This window comes from Xyrauchen texanus, chromosome 19, assembly GCF_025860055.1.
Source record: "Xyrauchen texanus isolate HMW12.3.18 chromosome 19, RBS_HiC_50CHRs, whole genome shotgun sequence".
Lineage (NCBI taxonomy): Eukaryota > Metazoa > Chordata > Actinopteri > Cypriniformes > Catostomidae > Xyrauchen > Xyrauchen texanus.
This window is the reverse complement of record NC_068294.1, coordinates 3,276,113-3,295,917: the sequence shown is the minus strand read 5'-3', so window position 1 is coordinate 3,295,917 and position 19,805 is coordinate 3,276,113.

The window sequence follows — 19,805 nt, the reverse complement described above, 5'->3', positions numbered from 1 at the left end:
GGGGTCATGGCTGAGGACCTTTCCTGGGTTACCAGGCTCCGCAATGCCTACCGGTCCTCCATTTGGGCCTCGAGAAGCTCCTGGAAGGGCTGCTCCTGGGCCAGGAGGGCCTGATGTTGTGTCTGTTGCATGTCGGAAAGGGCTTGTATGAATTCACGCAGTGATGAAGACTCCATGGTGGCACCTCTTCCTCCAAGTTTGCTGGGTTTTGGCACCAGTGTAACAAGTTTGTTGTCTGAGGAAGAGGAAGCGGGGACCAGTTCATCAATCCACATGTAATTTATTTGAATTATAACAGAAATTGTTATAGATAACACAACATAAACACCCCAAACACTATGCTGCATGTGTCAGACTCACTCTTCCCTTTCTGGTGTCTGGCTCACTATTAAATCTCTCTCACGCAAGGGGGGCCTGGGTATTTCAGTGGTAAAAATGCTGGCTACCACCCCTGGAGTTCGCTTGTTCACTTGTTGGAATCCCAAGGTGTGCTGAGTGACTCCAGCCTGGTCTCCTAAGCAACTAAATTGGCCCGGTTGCTAGGGAGGGTAGAGTCACATGGTGTAATCTCCTCTTGGTCACTATAATGTGGTTTGTTCTCGGTGGGGTGTATGGTGAGTTGAGCTAAACAAGCCACGTGATAAGATGCATGGGTTGTTGGTCTCAGACGCGGAGGCAGCTGGGATTCGTCCTCCGCCACCCGGACTCGGGCTCCATCTTGATCCCATGCTCCACGCCCTGTCATGCCAGACCACGCCTCAAGACCCCCTTCCCACTGCCCAGCTCCCTACAGAACTTTGGGATTTATGTTATATTATATGTGTGTGTCCCCTAGTGGGGGGATATGTCATGTTTTGATTCGATTTCTTTTATCTTGAAAAGTCTAGTTCCTGGTTCAGTATTTATAATTAATATATAATATTATAAAATAAAGCTTCTCAGAAAAAGTATTTACTTTCTACTCTGCCCTAAAACATATTTAGTAAACATAGTCCTAAACTAGCTTTTAAAAATGTATTTGAGTGGTAAACTCAAATGCAAAAAAACATTAATTGGAGGTTATACTGAAGTGTAACAGTCTTTTAAAAGCTAACTCTTAATTGTATTAATATTGTAAATGAGTAAAAAAGATCAGTATGCTTACTTTTCAAATACAATAGTTGTCATTATATATTATTCTATGTAGTGTCCATGTGTCCCAATGTGTAGGCCACAGGCACAGCACATTCAGATTAGCTTGCATACCACACCTATCACCAGAGAGGCAAATGGACACTGCACAGATCACCCAGTCTACAAAATAGCAGGTTGTGTCTCCATGCATGACATGTGCCTATTATGACTGAAATGTAAAACTTAACTCAGAATCAAGTCAACTCCATTTGCGAGGTCAGTTTAAATGAAGCACTTTCCAGTAAGAGGAACCAGAGCTGGAATCTAACAAAAAGGTATTTACCATTGCCAGACAATGAGGAGACAGAGCAGCCCGGCCCTGCAAAGTAACCAATAACAGACTAAGAGAACAAATATATTAAGATCCAGGCCAGTCACATTTGGTGTTTGCTAAAGTTGCCTTTAGCTTGCTCACTGGGGGTCTAAATACAAATATTATTTATTTATTTATTGACACAATTTACAATAATGTTTTTTATCAAACCACACAATCAGGGGCAATTCTAGGACTTCAATCTTAGGGAGCACTTAATTTCACTATAATATTTGCACATTTTATGTATTCCACTCTGATGCTGAATACTGCTTTGTTTTTTAAACTGTGTTTGCATCATTCAAACTAGCCAGCTTATATTAATTCACAATATTGTCATTTTCCATTAATAAACAATGAAGAAAATACCACTGACTCTGTCACTCAGGCCCCGCCCCCTACTGCCAGCTGCAGCTTGTTGCAGTAATCAGTGGCCTATAAAGTGTGCTTGCTTCAGTTTGACAGCATGGCAGCAGCTCCTTCTGATCTAAGGAGGGACTTTCATTTGACAGCATATGGTGGCCTCTTGAGTATGGTCTAGGTCTGTGGTTCCCAGCCCTGTTCCTGGATGTCCCCCAACACTACATATTTTGTATAGCTCCCTTTTCTGACTCCTAATCCAGGTTTTGGAGTATCCACTAACAAGCTGATGAGTTGAATCATGTGTGTTTGATTGGGGAGATATCCAAAATGTGTAGTGTTGGGGGGCCTCCAGGAACAGGGTTGAGAACCACTAGCTAGGTGATCAAAAACTTATAGTATAGTCTCTTGAATAAAGTAGTGGTTCTGTTTCCCCCCAAACAGCTGTGACCCTGGCATTGGACCACAGCCATGGGCTTTGCAAGTGAGTAGAGGGATGATGTAAGCCACCTTGGCATGACCAGTATGTAACTCAGCTGCTTATAATTTAACTGCTCGGCAACTTGGAGTCTCAAATAATGACACTTGTCGATCATGACAAGGCAGGGCTGTGGGACGGAGGAGTTCCACTCACTGGAACAATGGGAGTCTGAAGTGTCCAGGGTTGCTGGCTCTGTTGAATGACCTCTGTAACAGTTCAATGATGGGAGGGAGAGGAGGACACAGGGAACTTTGGATTTCAACTCAAAGGTAGAACTTTAATTAAACTAAAAGTGGCAATTCAGCAAAACACATCAGCTCAGGTCACACTTTTAACAGTCTTTTCTCTCAGGTAGCACTCTCTCTGCTCGTCTCTAGCATGGTCTCTTTTTATCACTCTCCCCAGTGTTTACAGCAATCAGAAACGGGTGTTAGACATTATAGTGCTCTGGTGTGTTCTCTCTCTCGACCATGCCCCCAAAAACACCCTCTTTGAGGGATTCTAGATTGGTAAGGATGTGTTGTAGCCCTAATGTCTGCCAACTGTACTGTAGCTACTTGATTCACCAAGGCTAAACAAAGTTGAACTATCTCAGCTCGGTACATAGTGGTTCAGATGTATTTTTTTTTTTTTTGGCATCTTGTCAATTTCCATTTTCCATCTAGACCTTTCCCAAGTTTACTTATGTGGATATACAGGAAGGTCATTATCATGCCAGCTCCATCAGAAAAGAAACATGCCATCTTAAAAGTATTAATGCCAGAGAGAATTCAGCTGTGATGGACCATTTTTATTCAAATTAAATTGAGAAATTTAAATGCCCAATACGGTGGGTGTCCCTTACACGTAAAAGACCCAATCGTGATAAGATGCATGGACTGACTGTCTCAGAAGTGGAGGCAACAGATTTGTTCTCCATCTGGATCAGGGATAAAAAAAATAAAAAATATATGACCCTTTAATAGAAAATCATTTCGTAATTAAAGTCATATATTAATGTAGAAAACCGTTATTTGGTAGGCAATATTTAAAACTAAAGGAGTATATTTGAGGCTGTTGGGAAAGCTTATCAAATGATTCACTTCAGAAGCGTTACTCGCAGTCATCTCTAAATCATGTGGGATGACAGGTGACCATCATGAATGATGGTAAAAAAACAAATGCCCACAGAGGGGCACCAAAAGTGAGTTGTTTTTAGCTGTAAATGATGAATAACAATGAAGTGGAATGCATATGAACTCAAAACCGAAACGCTAAACCTAACCATCAGTTGAGTAAAAATGTAAAGTGGGGAAAATGGAACCTCGGAATCACAGCCTTCAGTAAATATGCAAATCCTGTTACTTTCTGGTTCCAACGTGGGACGACAACTCTCCCATGCTGCCAAAGCAATGCACTTCCAGTCGTGCCACAGGAGGGAGAAAGCATAGTTGAACCGATGCAGAAATGTCTGATTGGAGAAGGTCGTTTAAGTAACTCAGCATGATGGGGAAAAGGGTACTGGAACATTTGGAAGCAGCATGCCACCTTTCTGAGTGATCATGCTGCTTCTGACCATTTATGTTATTTAAAGGTGCAGTCATTTCTTCCTCATTAAAAAAGTTTAAATCCTAAAGACATGAATTGTAATTGAGCACACATTAAAATGAAGACTCCAAGTCATATCAGTAATGGTAAATGGTCTGCACTTATATAGCACTTTTTTAACCTTAGAGGCTACCAAAGCGCTTTACACAGTATCCAATCACCCATTCACACACACATTCACACTCACCAATGGTGTATGAGCTGCCATGTAAGGTTCTAGCCTGCCATTGGGAGCAACTTGGGGTTCAGTGTCTTGCCCAAGGACATGTAGGCATGTGGAGTCATGTGGGCTGGGAATCGAACCACCAAACCTACGATTGGCAGCCGACCCACTCTACCACCTGAGCCCAGTAACCAGTATAAATGCTGTTTTATTCTACATGGAGAGGGTCCGCACATGGGGGCTGCCATGTTTGGTTCACACGACCAGCTGAATACTACTCCCTTAATCTCAGTAATCGTCCTGTTATTGGACACTTTTACTCATTGATAAAATTAATCATGGCTGACTGTGAATACTACATTTCAACAATGACATCTGAAACTGAAAACTATTGATTTTAAATTATGCTTTATTTTTCTTTCCCATGGGAGAGCAACAGTTCTCCAGTTTACGACTGGATTATTTTCGAGGATTGAGGACTCCAGTGCTCTGAATATGCAGAAAACAGATTTAGAACTGTGATACTTACTGTAAAAAAAAAAAAAAAAAGACCGCAAGCAAACCGGCTATGAACTTGAAGGAAAAATATCAAATGAATTAAAAGGACAGTGAGGCCTCTTTTTCTGCATGGAGAACATACATGCTTAAACATAGTTTTTTTTTTTTCCAATCATAAGGACGCCCATTTGTTCCTGGGCATCGTGCCAGTCATCCAGTGACCTGCTGCTTGTCTCTGAAAATGCATTCCTCTGGCACTGACTGTGCCCTGCCTGACGCCAGCCCTCCACAAGAACTCACAAGTAAATATTTCCAGCTGTCAGCATTGTTGTGCTCTCTAGTGAGGTATTTCACTGAATTCTCACACATTTAAAATGTTTCAAAAGGGGTTTTTTTATGTATCACTGAGGTCATGATAAAAGTTTGGTACATTTTCATGCTTTTGTTTGTGGTCAGATAATGAAAGATATTAATCAAAGTAGAGGTCAGTTGTTTTCCAATAAGACTTTGAAGTATTATACAACCATTTTCAAAGTTATTTCATGCCAATACTGCATTTAACTTCATTAAATGCAAAACAAACGGCAGATATTTAAACTATAACTGCTTGATTAATTGTAGTTGATCACTTTCGATAACTTCATATAACACTGTAACGTAATAACCTAGTGGTAGAAATGAATGGTTTTAAGCTGATTTGTGGAACGTTCCTTAATATGCAGAGACTAATTATGCTAAACTATAAGGTTGTTTTCCATGAAACACTGTGACTCTGTGGAGCTGTCAGAACATTGCTCTGTTTGTTTGAGCATCCTGACAAGCCCAACTCTAATATTGGCTCAACCAATGGTGAGTTTGGAGCGGGATCTCTTTGAATGACCATTGGAGAGCCTATTGTTTACAGTTTTGTTCGGTGAGGCTAGTGTGCTGAAATGTCATACTTCAGCTTTAACAACAATGACAGATGTCCTTAGTGGCTTCAGCTTCCTTATTGGGCACAAAATTACATCTACTCCCCTATCACGTCTATTACCTTTTAGCATCCTTAACACGGGGAATATTTCTAAAGAGGAGAGACTAAATAGAACTTATTCTTTTGTTGTCCAAATTAAGATTTTTTTTTCTTTTTTTTTCTATTTTCTGTAAAGCCATTTTGGACCCATTTAGTATGTATTGTAATAAGCAATTTACACATACCTGTAAACTGAATTGAACATTCATCTAAATTCTCAAACTGCTTGACATCTATAATGCATTCATAAGCACTATGAAAGAACCTCAGCTAATCATTTACTATGGACTTGCATCTGTTCAGCACATGTTTTTTTACAATTAAAATAATAACAGAATTAATTTCTGTGCAGGTACAACCCAGATGTGCTTTTAAACATGTCCATGTTTTTGAGATTAAAACCTGCTGAGAAGAGTTTATTAGATTTATTATAAGGACAGATATCAAAAGATGTATGCTGCCCTCATCTGGCAGTGAGAGGAAACACAAACATTTCTCACCAGCTGCTCTATATAAGAGCAATGAGCAAAAAAGTTGTCTAACCCTAAAAAAGTTGACTTATTATTATTATTATTTTTTTTAAAGATTCAAATGCATTTTATGATTTTAACAATCTGCAGAAGAAAATTATCATATGAGAGGTTTGAATGGCATGCTATTATTATTATTATTATTATTATTTAAAGATTCAAATGCATTTTATGATTTTAACAATCTGCAATGGATTTGAAAATGTCATAAATAAGCCATAGAAATATGGAGCACAAAATATAGACAGTATTTGTACAATTAATTCACATTTAAAAATGTCTGAATGTCATTGCAAATAAACAATCAAATAAAATCAAGTGGTATCTGCAAACAAATGCTGCTAGAGCTTTTATCAGATCTAACTTCACTTTTCAGAAACATTTCTGCAATGACTATGAAGCAACTGATGTCAATTTGAGTTTTAGTGGATGTATAAAGTCTGAAGTTCACACTGGTGACATGGGAAGCCGCCCATCTTGCCACGGGATTCACGGGGCACTTTAGGCACCATGTGGGAATTGACCAATGGGGCTCTGCAAGTAACACTGGACCACAGAGTTCAAGTCTGTTATATGACAAGCACGAACACCAAAATCCTTAAATGCAGGTAATCCACTAAAATAGCAGATAATTCTGCTTGACATTTTGCATTTGTGTTTAGATAAAATTTCATTCGCATCTGGGAGAAACATTGAAACAGTCTTAGTCTTTTCTGACATTGTTGCACTTTATTATATTGCAGTAACACACTTACGTAGTGATTGATGTATGTTATCATGAAACAGAGACCTTCCCCTCCAAATGCAAACACAAGTGGTCACAGGATATGCATTTAAATGACCAGGTGTGAACAGCGATGCGTCTCACCTGACCACATGCGATCAGATTACCTGAAATGTATCTTGATACCAGGTGGAAACGGGGCATAAACACACAATTGCAGAATTCTATGTGACAATTCTAGAATGTGATGTCATAATGGTGATGCTTTGAGAGAGAGTTTGTAAAGACATGAAACTCTTTGGTCACTTTGTAGGGTGTGCATCATGGGTCAGCAAAGTCCTCGATGAATGAAAGCTAAACTTGATAGCAATCAGTGTTTTTCCATCAGTGCACGCCACCAATATCCACTAGCACACTGATGCTGGAAAACTGTCCACATCGTCCCGATGAGACACGGGCTGGTGTTGATGAAAGAGATGTGTTTAAGGAGATTTCTCCTCACTTGTCTCCAACATAGAGAAAAGATGAGAAATTAAAATAGAAAAGGGGCTTCTTGAAGTGGGCATCTCTGCACTTCTCTCATCGGAGAGCTGAAAAAAAATCTCATGATTAGAAAGGCAACCATCTAACAAGGAGAACTGATGGAAAATGACATGACCATGTTATGACAACATGTAAGCGGTGCTGCAACTAATGATTATTTTGATAATCGATCAATCTGTTGTCCAAAAATTGTTTTCCTGTATTTTATTGAAAGAATATGCCATAACTTGCCCAATTTTCTCCTCCTGGCTCTTATACAATTTAAATGTTATAAAAACAAATGGAAATGAATGCTATACATTGTGTGCAAGCTTTTAAAAGGTTTAAAATATAAATGTTACAATATGAATGGTGTAGTTTTCACATTATCAAAACAACTGTTTATTATAAATGATAATAAAGAAAAACTAAACCATAAAAAGTGGTAACTGGTAAGAGGTAGAATGTTCTGCATGAACACAATTCAAGGATGCAATATTTGAAGAATATGAATTGATTAAAACAAGCTTTTGGTAGATATCATTCCCATCTTTAGATCAGTGTTCTGTACAGCACATCAGATGTACTGTTAAGAACAATGATCACCAGGTCCCTCCTAACAGTGACCCTGAGGTCCCCCAATGCACAGACACACTGCATCTGACTGGAACATTGACATCCACCACTCTCCAGTGTGCACTACGTCTGACTGGAGCATCGACGTCCACCACACTGTAAGCGGTGACTTCCACCGATCTCCACTACGCACTACGTCTGACTGGAGCATTAATGTCCACCACTCTCCAGTATGCACTACATCTGATTGGAGCATCGAAGTCCACCACACTGTAAGCGGTGACATCCACCACACGCCAGTACACACTACGTCTGACTGGAACGTCAACGTCAACCAAACTCCAGTACGCACCGTGTCCAAATGGAGAGTTGATGTACACCACACTCCAGTAAGCACTATATCTGATTGGAGGGTCAATATCCACTAAATTCTAGTATGCACTACATAGGACTGGATCGTTAAGGTTCACCACACTCCAGTACGCACTGTGTCTGACTGGAGAGTTGACATCCACCAAACTCCTGTACACACTGTGCCCAAATGGAGGCGCTGATGTCCTCCTGGCTCCTTACATTGAACCCTGGATGCTAACTTTCAGAGAGAGCCTAGCTCACATCTGAAGCACTGTGCACTGCTGGTCCAAAGCTGCCTTGTCAACAGGTGAGATCTTCATCACAATAATGAAGGCCAATTGTAGTTCTAAATCATATAAAACATAACAAAGCAGGAAATGGACATCAGAATGTTGTCCTGTCATATAGTGCACAGATGAAAAGTTGAATGTCTTCAAAATAAGCTTTTTAATATAAAGAAAAATTCAAATTCTGAACCTGCTGCAGTCCAAAGAGCTCCCTGTCATGGTCAGCAACAGTGGGTTCTGTCACATCTACAGGTTTCCTTATGGCTGCCGCAAGAGCTCCATTCAAGTGATGGTTGACCTAATCACAAAACTCCCGGCCAAGGCGCTCCAGATGTTCCGGTCACCGCAAACTCAGAACTCATACAAGAGCAATGAGCCTCACGTCATGTGCAACAACAACAACAACAACAACAAAAAACTACTGAGAATAAAGGGTGTTTTTCATATTTTACAAATTTCACATAGTATTTCTAAAAACAAATGTACTCATAGATGGTTAGATGCACACTCTAAAACAGTTGCCAATTTAAAATTAAAGTTGTATCACCCTCTTTCTAAATTACATGCATGTGTGGACTTCTAACAAAAGTTGTTTTAAAATATCAAACCTTTATAATACTTAAATTTCATAACTTTTTTCAATGAAGATTTCAAATTGTATTTGATAAACAATACTCAATAATTCTCAATAACCTGCACGCCAAACTTGTTTCTTTATTTTTCTATTCATCACATTACACGGTGAATAAGAGTTCAAAGTAATGCACCAATAAATAGAAAATTTAATTAATTAAAAGTATTTACACTGTGAATCATATCAAACATTCAGAAAAAAGCATTAGCTTTTACACCCTGTCTGCTTTCCTCACCCTAAAAAAAACAATTGATAATTTCTATGGATGCCTTTACCACCTTCACTGACTCCAAATGTGATATATTTCCTGTTTTCTAAGTTCATACGAATGTTTTGTGTTTTTAACAGACCTACAGACCGAAATTGCACATTGTCAGCCACAGACTGTCTTGGGTGTTTTATTCCTGCAGGGGCGCTTGACGCTCCGAACACCAAATCCTCCATGAATCCGCATTTAAATCTCGTTTTATGTCCCTTTGGAGACACTTTTACAGTGGATAGTTATTTTAACAAAAACGGATAATTGCAAGGATTCATACCTGTGAATGGATATCCTCCTCTGCATTTTCTATAAAAGCGTTTTAAAAAATCCTCATCCAGTAATAAACAACTATGATTGGCCCATTCCTGGCCAGCGAAAAGTAACAGGTACCATGTGACACCACCTTCTACGCTAGAGGGGGATTGCGCGCCACTCATTTGGTGATACAAACTTGTACAACAGAGGGGACGTTTTTGTCTTATTAAGACAAACAGTCACGCAATTGCACTGTATCTCATACATCAATATATAAACAAGGACAAATGCTTGATTGGGGGACAAATCACCCCCTTCACACCATTGAGGGGACGTCCCCCCCAATTCTACTCATTTTCTACTCCAAAGCTTTCACCATACTGCTCAAATCTCGCTTTCAATTAAATGTTTAAAACTTGTCACATCAAAAAGCGTCACAACAGGTTGACGTCAAATGCAATTAGCTCTTATTGGGGTGCCTTGTGATTGATTTAGACAAGCTAAAATGTAGATATATCTTTTTGATGTGATATGGCTGCCTTGACGGAAGACTATATTTAGCTTATATTCAGTGAATAACTACTTAAATTTCATTTTGTTCCTCACACAAATATATCAATGACACTTTACAGTAAGGTTCCATTTGCTAACATTAGTTAAAAACACTTGTTAACATGAACAATGAACAATAATTTTACAGTATTTATTAATGTTAATGTTCATTTGAAAATATAGTAATACATTTTTAAAATCAAAGGTTGTATAGCCTCAAGTCTCATTTATTTATTGGGTCATTTAAAACTAAACCAAATTGCTGAGCATTAAAAGAATGAAAAAATGCTAACTAATGTTAACAAATAGAACCTTAATGTAAAATGTTTTCACAATTGTGTATGCACTTGGAATGAAGAAACACTGTCTGCTATAGTTCACTATATCCATGTAAACTGAATTTATTTATGAATTTAGATCCACAACAAGCTTAAAAGAAAACACTTAGACCAATGTTGTGGCAAAAAATTATCAACCAACCATTATCACTGCGTAAGAGACACTCTGACTTAAACAGTCCTTTAAAATTATTTATTCTTGCAAGAAGGACCCGGTCATTACACAGGAGTTAATCTGTGCCGTGAGTGGGACCCAGAGTGGAGGGCTGACTTGTATTTTATACTCTTTTATTCCAAGGTTTCTCAACAAAAGCAGATCCTCCCCTCTGCATCCCTCAGACACAGAGGCATTCCCCTGCAATGATTATCACTGATCAATGAGTATCAAAATTTCTACAATAATTCCCGCTTTTTATCATTCAGATTACTCAATCACAATAATAAACAATAAGACAAATTTTATGTCATATCATCACACTTACACTCTTCATCTCTGATTTTCGCATAAATGAACACTCTCTTAAACATTTGTGAAATAACATTTGGAAAGGAAAAAAAATAAACAGCTTAGGCTTTTTTTGTGGGGATAGTCCCCTTAAGTATTAGCAAGCAAGTAATGCCTTTATCTGAAGCCGGGCTAAATGAGTAAACACCGTTACTGCACGTCTGACATAAAATCAGACCCTCAGTCACCTCAGAATAAACAAGGAATAGTGTACAGATTAAGTAGGAAAAACACATCAATTTAACATTTTTGGTTATGTCAGCAGGCTATAAAAAAAAAAAATACAAAGAATAAAGTATAATAAAATCCCTCATTTTAAACCCTCTCCTTGTACGTCATCTCGTAACACGGATGACAGCTGCTTATAACCCTCTTTACATATCAAAACATTCTCAGAAATAAAAGACATACCTCATTTTAACATATTTCACAGTAGCTCTCGCTACTTGTATCATCATATTTGTGTTCATCATCCTCTGGATATACTGTCATTTTTACCATTTGAACAGACACCCCTGCTTTAATCAGTCTCTGTACTGAGCTGGAAACACACGTTATGATGCATGGTAAACATAACAATTGGTAACACTGTTTGAATCAGCCAATACCCCATCCTCCCCAGAGATTCATAAACCAAGTAACCCATGTACTTTCAATATGTTCTGGCTCCTGTACGGCTTTTCTCATGTGTTCAATTACATTCGTGATGTTGTCACTGTAATCTGGAATATTGAAACAACAAGACATTCCCAACATTTTGCAAACTCCCCCTTTCTCTGCAGTTAACATTTCAAGAACCAACCTGTTTTGAATGACTGCATCTCTTAACTGTTTCATTTCATCATTTATCATTGTCAAAGCATTTTCTGTGCTATTAGCTATTGCTAATACTGTCCATGCTAGCCCATTTATCTTATTAATTGTTACCGTTGTACCCACCCCTAAGAACAATGACCACCCCACATTTGCTGCATAGTGCTTTGGTAAAACCCCAGGTAGAATTTCAAAATTTTTTTTATTTTTTCCCTTCCCACCTCAGGTGCCTTGTTTGGCAAATACACAGATGTACCCACATTCATCAAAGCTGGATAATAACACCCTGACTATTTCTTTGGCATCCGATGAAATTCCCTGTTGCCACACACCCACACAGGTGAAGTTTCATGTGGCTTGCTGAATGGGCATGTGAAGTTGACTTACATTTACATTTACATTTACATTTATGCATTTGGCAGACGCTTTTATCCAAAGCGACTTACAGTGCACATATTACAGGGACAATCCCCCCGGAGCAACCTGGAGTTAAGTGCCTTGCTCAAGGACACAATGGTGGTGGCTGTGGGGATTGAACCAGTGACCTTCTGATTAACAGTTATGTGCTTAGCACACTACGCCACCATCACTCCCAACGACTTCTTTGTCGTTGATGACGGCTGTACAATTGTCCGCTGATCTGTCCTTCACGTTGATTCTGACCCTGCAGTCAGACCATCCTGCTTTAAACTGTCTCGCATTGTTCTTGAATTCTTTTAAGTTCATACCTTTTCATGATGATTACTGCTTGTGACCACACGATGGGGTTCACTCTGCACACAGGCCGTGTTATTCTCTGTGGTTGGCCTTCCTCTTCCACTGATAGTGGTACTTGGTGTTCAGACTTGATCTCGGCGTTTATTGACATTCACTCGGTACAATCTCTTCCTGTTGCTGATTCTCCTGCGATGGTTGGCATGAACCCACGTAGCTCTCTCTCTGCGAACTTCACTGGCGTGAGTCGTTAGTAGCACTTGGAATGGTGCCAGCCAACTTTTGGCCTTCCAGCTCTTTCTCCTCAGGTCCTGAATCACAACGAAATCACCAGGCCTGATCTTATGCAGGAGGGTTTCAGCAACTTTCATCTGAACACAAACATTGGACAACAGAGAAGACATTTCTTTGCAATAATTCAACATGTCATTCTCACACAGATCTGTTGATGGAAGCCTTTGTCCACCCCCCTCCATTCCCATGAATGGAGGTCTACCAAAGAGTATTTCAAATGGACTTAAATTTGTTTTGACTCTTTTTCTCATTCTGGTGCACATCAACACAATTGGGAGTGCTTTAACCCATGTGAGCCCAGTTAACTCACAGCACTTAGCCAATTTGTTCTTGATCGTTTGATTCTCCCTCTCCACAGCGCCTCCACTTGCGGCGTGGTAACTGCAGTGTGTTCTCATGTCAATTCCCAAAAACTGACCCACCTGCTTTATTGCTTCATTGACAAGCGTGTCCCATTGTCCGAGCTGATTTTCCTTGGAATTCCCCATCTCGGAACAATCTCGGTTAAAAGAGTCTTCGCTACTGCTGCCGAGACTTGTTTCGAGGTTGGGAAGGCCTCAACCCATTTGGACCACATGTCATGTCAACCATCACCAGGCAGTATTTCTGTTTCCCACAAGGGGTTAACTCGATGAAATCCATCATCAGATACTCAAAAGGCCCCCCTGATGGTGGTTGAGATACTATAGGTGTTTTTATCCCTCTTGCCACTGTCGTGGAATATTGCGAAGAGTTTCTCTAAGTTGAAGAAAACTTTCAGAGTCTTGAGTTCCAGATGCCAAAGTTGTAGTTTATTGATCACCAACAAACAAGAGACCAGTCAGCTGATTGTTCTGACTCTATCCTCCTGAGTTCTCAGTTATATACCTTTTTGTTATCTTCTTGCCCATTATCTCTGACCAATAGAATAATTACTCTTGTCTCTTTCCTTCGCCACCAATATGTTCTATTTTCCACACCACGTTATGTGTGTTACAAATGACACATCTTTTGCAAAAATTTTCAGCAAACCACAATTCTTTAATTTGTGCAACCATCCCCTCTTTTGATACATGGTCTAACCCATGTATCAACTTTCCATAATGAGGAAAGAAGTGTTTGGGTAAACAAAGCATGCCATCACAGCTCATCCACACATTCTCCTTAGAGCTACAGCCAGCTGCCTTCCATCGGGTTTTCTCCTTGCCTGTGGAAAAAGTTTGTATGCTCTGTAAACAAGAACAAATGTTGAGGTTATTGTCAGATATCAAAGCACACGTAGTCTCTTTTGTCTCCATCGCTGCCGTGGCCTTCGCTGCCACGGCCTTCGCTGCCACGGCCTTCGCTGCCACGTCTGCTCATGCGTTTCCTGTTGAGACTGAAGTGTTATCGTTAGTATGCGCTGCGCATTTGCAAATCGCGACCTTGTCTGGTAAAAGAATGGCCTCCAAAAGCTCAGACACAAGAGATGCATTTAATATTGGACGACCATCTGACTTCAGAAATTTTCTGTGCTACCATGAAGCACCAAAATCGTGTGTTACCCCAAAGGCATAACGCTAATCTGTGTATTTTGTCACACATTTGTTTGCCATAAGTTTACATGCTTCTGTTAAAGCAACCAGTTCAGCTGCCTGAGCTGAATAATTTGATGGCAGTTTGCCAGATGTCACAACCTCAAATTCAGTGGTTATCGCGTAACCAACCTTATTCTTTCCTGTTTGTGGATCTTTGGAAGCCGACCCATCCACAAAGAGGATATTGTCACAATTGTCTAATGGCGTGTCTAATAGATCTGGATGCGGTGTGCACACCTGTTGAAGCGCTGTCAGACAACAATGATGCTCCTCGCCTTCCTCCTCTGTGGGGAGGAGTGTGGCAGGATTCAAAGTTGTGCATCTTTTAACAGTTATGTTTGGCATGTCCAATGAAATTGTGTGGTACCTCAGCCATCGGGCTGTAGATAAATGTGACGTTCTCTGCTCTTGCAAAATCATGGAGACTGCGTGTGGAACCATCAAAGTTAAATCAGAATACCCCACAAATTTCCTGGATGCCAGTACTGCCAGTTCAGCAGCTGCCACAGACCTCAAATTCAGTGGCAGACCTGCTGAACTGCATCAAGTTTGGTTGAAAAATATGCCACAGGTCGCAGTCTGTCTCCATGAGTCTGCAAAAGAACAGAAGTCATAAACCCGTTTTTCTCATCTGTCATCTGAACAAATGGTTTGTTTACATCTGGCAGACCCAAAGTGGGAGCCAGAGCCATTTGCACTTTCATATTAGCAAATGCCTCTTCGGCTTCGCTTGTCCAAACAAGCTTGTCACATGACATCAGCCCTTTCCCTGTCATCAGGGCTCGCAAAGGCTGTTCAAGAATGGCATAATTAGGAATAAATGTACGACAATAAGCACACATTCCTAAAAATGACAATAGTTTTTTCCGTAATTGGTTTTGGCACATCTTTTATGGCCTGTACCCGTTTGTCACAGATGGATTTACTGTTTGGTCTGATAACATTTCCCAGAAACTTTATTTCCTGTTTCACAAACTGCAATTTCGAAAGACTGACTTTGTGTCCCTCCTGTTCTAAGTGCTTCAAGAGAGACACAGAGTCCGTCACACACGTAGCTTCATCACATGCACAGATCTGTCTTCACAGGGCAGATTGGAGTGTGCACTGGAGAATCATGACATGTTATAATTATGCCCTCCTTCAACAAGGAGTCAAAACCTGGTATAATACCCTGCAATGCCTCCTCTTTTAGGGGGCATTGTGCTTGACACGGTCTGTAATCAGATTTTGGTTTGACTATAACCGGTTCACATCCTTTGATTAAACCCACATCATATTTGTGTTTAACCCATAACCTAGGAGGTACTTCTGTCAGAGCCGGGTGAATGTCTGTGACAAAAGTACCCCCCCCCCCTTCCATGTTTCTCCACCACACTCTCCACAATAGCAGTTAAAGTTCTCTGTACCTCGATCTCAAAATCACATTTTGATATAAATGCTCTTACACTTTTGCTGTGTTTCACTCCTATACTAATCTGTTGCTTTTATGCATTCTCTCACAAAGGGGCCCAAATCTGCTCACAGCTGCTCTTTGGCCTTGATCACTGATTAGGGTGCCTCAGTGTTCCCTGCTATCAAAATAGAACTGCATTTGTTTTTCCTGTCAGGCAAGCTGAGAGCACACACACACACTTCCTGCCCAGAAAATCTTATAAAATTTCACACTCTCATTTTCTGCCCCGTTAAACCACCCCTCCTCAGATTATAGTTCACGTTCAATTACGACATGTGACGTGCAATGCAATTGGTCAGGCGTCATATTTTCTGTGTTAAATGACATTGTTCGATCCTTTGCCAATTTCAAGATAATTTTTGCACAATCATTATTTTTCACACACCATTCATAAGCCCACTGTGGTTCAAATTTAGAACAACATATTTGTGGTTCTTCCTCAATGCTAATTCCAAAGGAAGTAAGGGTCAAATTTAATTCACACATTAAATCTCTGGCCATTAGAGGTACCGGACAAGCTGGTGAACACAAAAACACATGTTTAAATGTTCTCCCCTTCTCCTTTGCCTCATACTCTTAGGGCACTGTGAATTTTTCAGAAATCAAATGGCCCTAGGCCAAAGTGCTCTTTATGCACTGAACCTGTCAATTTTGGGACACATAGCAAGTCACATGATCGTATCGTAGTATGGCCAGCCCCAGTATCTACCAAAAAGTTTACTAATGTCCCATTATCTAACATTTGATATCTAGGCATTTGTAAAAACCCTGAACTTTTGTACATTCTCAAACATTCATCTGAAACATTATCACATAAAACTTCATCAGTCACACTGAAAGATTTGCAAGCATTGTCTTCATTGCAGAGAGCAGTATGCAATCAGTGTATGTGTGTATGTTGTCTGTGTGTGTAAAAATATGTTCACTTCCCTGTCCTGTAGCCAGCAGCCGATCGCCCTGTCTCCGGCCCCCACCTTCGCTACTCTCCGCTCTCTGCTCTGCTTCAGTCTGCTTTTTTCTTCCCCGGACAGTCTGTAGCCCAATGTCCCTCCTGCTTACACAGCCTGCATCTCGTACATTCTCTAAACTCATGGTTGTCAGTCTTACACACGCCGCAACTCCACCTTCGCTGGTTTCTGTAGCCTTTGTTCTTCCTGTCAGGCCACTTCTGCTGTGGGTTTGATGTGCTGACAGTAGACGCCAGCTGAAGATCTCTTTCTCCCTTCGCCTTGACTTTGTCTTTCTTTGTCAGCAGCTGTTGCTCTGCGTGTACAGCGTGTGCCAGGGTGGAGGTCAATCACCCGATCCATTCAATGTAACTTGCTTTCACTGCTTGTGCGATCTCAGGTCTCAGGAAAAAGTTAATTCAGGTCTCCTCCACTGTCAGAGTCGGGAGAAGCTGCTTTTGGTGCTTGTCTTCTGGGCGGAGAGCAGTCGAGGTCAGGGTTCAGATTCAGGGCTTTCAGCTCTGCCACGGGATAGTGATGATTATATGCTGGCGGCGCCAGCACAATCGTCGTTGCATGTGGGAAAACACAAACATACTTTTCAAAAGAATAAATAAATAAAAATGTTCTGGTGATGCTGTTTACATTCAACATTTTCAACCCTACATGCTAATTCTTTCTGCATTTGCTTTTGTTCTCTTCTATCTGCGTCCTTAAAGCAACAGCCCTCTGTCTGTTCGCATTCTTTGCACACATGTTTAACGCAGCCACAACAACCTTTTTGTGACCCGCTGCCCTGTTCCACTGATTCTCCTATAGTTTTTTCCCTCATTTGACAGAAAACCGGTGTATCAAATTCGGCAAGCTTGCTTTGAGATTTCCCCATACTGGCTGTTTCTGTTTCTCTGTGGGTTACTGTTCGACGCACGACGCACGTCTTATCATCTGTCGGACGTCTCCAACAGATCTGATTTTTAACCCAAGATCAGCTAAGGGTGCACTCCCTAGTGCCTTGTTAATTACAATTTGCTCAAAATCTTCGATTTCAGCTAACCTAATTAAACAATTTCTGCGAGAACTCAGTCTCTGTTAGAAAACCTCTTGACCTATCAGGTCTCGGTCTTTGTTCGAGAACCTCTTGCACTCGGACCACACAAAAAACAGTCTCAGCCAATATGGTTCACTCACTTTCATACCAAAAGAAAATAATTTAGTCATCCCTTACCAGAGATATTTGGGTTGCCACGGGTTCGTTTTCATTTGATTCCAGTGGAGTTTCTCCTGGCCCTGGTGCGGTCGGCCCCTCTCTCTTAACCTTACGAGGTAGAGCTGGAACTTCTCAGTCCAGGTGGCCAAACACCGTCCCGCACTCAGGTCCAGAAGGCACTTCCAAGGAATCCCACTATTCTGACACCAAATTGTTGTGGCAAAAAATTATCAACCAACCATTATCACTGCGTAAGAGACACTCTGACTCAAACAGTCTTTTAAAATTATTTATTCTTGCAAGAAGGACCCGGTCATTACACAGGAGTTAATCTGTGCCGTGAGTGGGACCCAGAGGGGAGGGCTGACTTGTATTTTATACTCTTTTATTCTAAGGTTTCTCAACAAAGATCCTCCCCTCTGCATCCCTCAGACACAGAGGCATTCCCCTGCAATGATTATCACTGATCAATGAGTATCAAAATTTCTACAAAAACCAATTCATTTTTTTAATCTTTGAAACAAATCTATAAATAAACTTACTGTTTTCAGTTTTTAAACACAAAACATTTTTCATAGGCTTTACGAAGCTATAAATTGTGCTAAAATAAAATGTATTTTATTCAAATCAAGGATTTGACTGGGAAAACTGAGAATTTGACTTTATTTTACAAATTTGTCTTTCAACTGAAACAATCTTTTGGCTGATAAATTACATTACACACATTTTTTTTTTTTTCATTAATTAACATTTGATCAATATTTTATAGAGGCCATCTGGTATAAAGAAGGAACAACAACAACAAAAACTTAAAACATAGACTAAAACATCTGCAGCAATACTAAGGTAGGCTAAATAAAATGACCTGGCTTTTGAACAACTCAACAATCACCATTACTGGGTGTCTTTTTAAGGAATTGTTTGCCCAAAAATGAAACTTCTGTAAACATTTACTCACCCCCATCCAATCCACTAACATTTTCTATCTCCTGTGGAATACAAATAGATTTTCTTTTTGAAATAGCAGAATGCCTAAGCTGCTCTTTTTCGAAAAAATTTAATGGTGACCAAATGCATGGCAAGATTTTAAGTGAATGATTAAGTGAATAAAAGTTTATTCTGTTCCTCACACACTGTCTTCAGAAGTGTAATACTACATGTAATATAGTGCATAAGTAATATAGATTATTTTATGGTGTTTATTTTGTCCTTTTTGGAGCTTGACAACCCCTCGTCACCATCCACCTTTATTGTACAGACGAGAGCAGTGGGAACATTCTTCAAAACGTCCCCTTTTGTGTTCCATAGATGAAAGACAGTGATGCAGGTTTGAAACGACTTGAGGGTGTGTAAATGATGACAGAATTGTATTGTTGAGAAGAACTATTTCTTAAAAGAAATGCTTTCTTCTACTTCTATTAGGGATGTGCACGAGAAACTGCCTGTCTGGGCAACACTGAATTATACAGTACTTTCCCTCTGAATCTCTCACCAAATCTTGCGAGTCCTCTGAGGGCACTGTTGATGTGTCGTCGAGGTGTTGGATGAGAGAAGATATAATGGCATCTGTGCTCAATGGCAATGCTTGAATTCTACTCTATTTGTATTGGGTTCTTGTTGGAGTCATGCAAACCAACGGACAAGGATCTGCTTTTAGGGTGAAAAGGTACAAGAAATTGGGAAGCTTATCAGATC